Below are 1,326 nucleotides of genomic sequence, written 5' to 3'. Positions count from 1 at the left end.
AGTAGAGACGGGGTTTCACCATGTTGACCAGGATGGTCTCGATCTCTTGACCTCGTGATCCACCCGCCTCGGCCTCCCAAAGTGCTGGGATTACAGGCTTGAGCCACCGCGCCCGGCCTTGAGACGGAGTTTTGCTTTCATCGCCCAGGCTGGAGTGCAGTGGCGTGATCTCGGCTCATTGCAACCTCCACCTCCTGGGTTCAAGTGATTCTTCTGCCTCAGCCTCCCGAGTAGCTGGGACTACAGGCATGCACTACCACACCTCGCTAATGTTTGTATTTTTGGTAGAGATGGGGTTTCACCATGTTGCCCAGCCTGGTCTCAAACTCCTGGCCACGGGTGATCCACCCACCTCAGCCTCCCAAAGTACTGGGATTCCAGGCATGAGCCATTGCGCCTGGCCTGTTTCAGTGTTTTGTGTGTGTGTGTGTGTTTTTAATATTTTATTTTTAAAAAATAAAGACGGGGTTTCACCATGTTGGTCAGGCTGGTCTTGAACTCCCGACCTCAGGTGATCTGCCCGCCTTGGCCTCCAAAGTGCTTGGATTACAGGCGTGAGCCACCACGCCCAGCCTGTTTCAGTGTTTTGTTTGTTTGTTTGTTTAAGAGACGGAATCTTGCTCTGTCGCCCAGGCTGGAGTGCAATGGCGCGATCTCAGCTCACTGCAACCTCCGCCTCCTGGGTTCAAGCAATTCTCCTGCCTCAGCCTCTCAAGTAGCTGGGACTACAGGTGCACACCGCCATTCCCAGCTAATTTCTTTTGTGTTTCACTTTGTTGCCCAGGTTGATCTTGAACTCCTGACCTCAAATGATCTGCCCGCCTCAGCCTCCCAAAGTGCTGGGATTACAGGCATGAGCCACCACACCTGGCCTGCTTCACCGTTTTAAATTTAAATCACAGATAAAGACGATCTGTGGTCACACAGAGTGATGGGGTTGAAGTAAGTCCAGCTCTGTTGCTTCAGTGTTGCAATCCCAGTGCTGTCGTTGTTCATTTCTAATCTGGTTAACAAAGGAGAATGCAATTCTGCAGGGGTGGGACACATCGACGACACCTGAGGTGCCTCAAATAATCCGGCACCTTAGAAACGAACTCCCAGAATGAACAGCAGTGGCCAGCCTTGTGCTGGGAGCTGACTGTGCAACTGGGGTTTTCCAAATTAACTGCCACAAAGAATGCAATGTTTATCAGGATGAGTAATAAAAACGTGCTAATTTGAAGCTTACATATGCATTATTATAACTCAACAGTAAGCAGAAATTGTTTAGAATAGAGACCAACCAAAACAATTTTCAGGGACATTGTTTAGAATTGCGGATGCATG

This window comes from Cebus imitator, unplaced genomic scaffold (assembly GCF_001604975.1).
Source record: "Cebus imitator isolate Cc_AM_T3 unplaced genomic scaffold, Cebus_imitator-1.0 Scaffold36, whole genome shotgun sequence".
Taxonomy (NCBI): domain Eukaryota; kingdom Metazoa; phylum Chordata; class Mammalia; order Primates; family Cebidae; genus Cebus; species Cebus imitator.
This window is presented reverse-complemented; position numbering follows the sequence as displayed.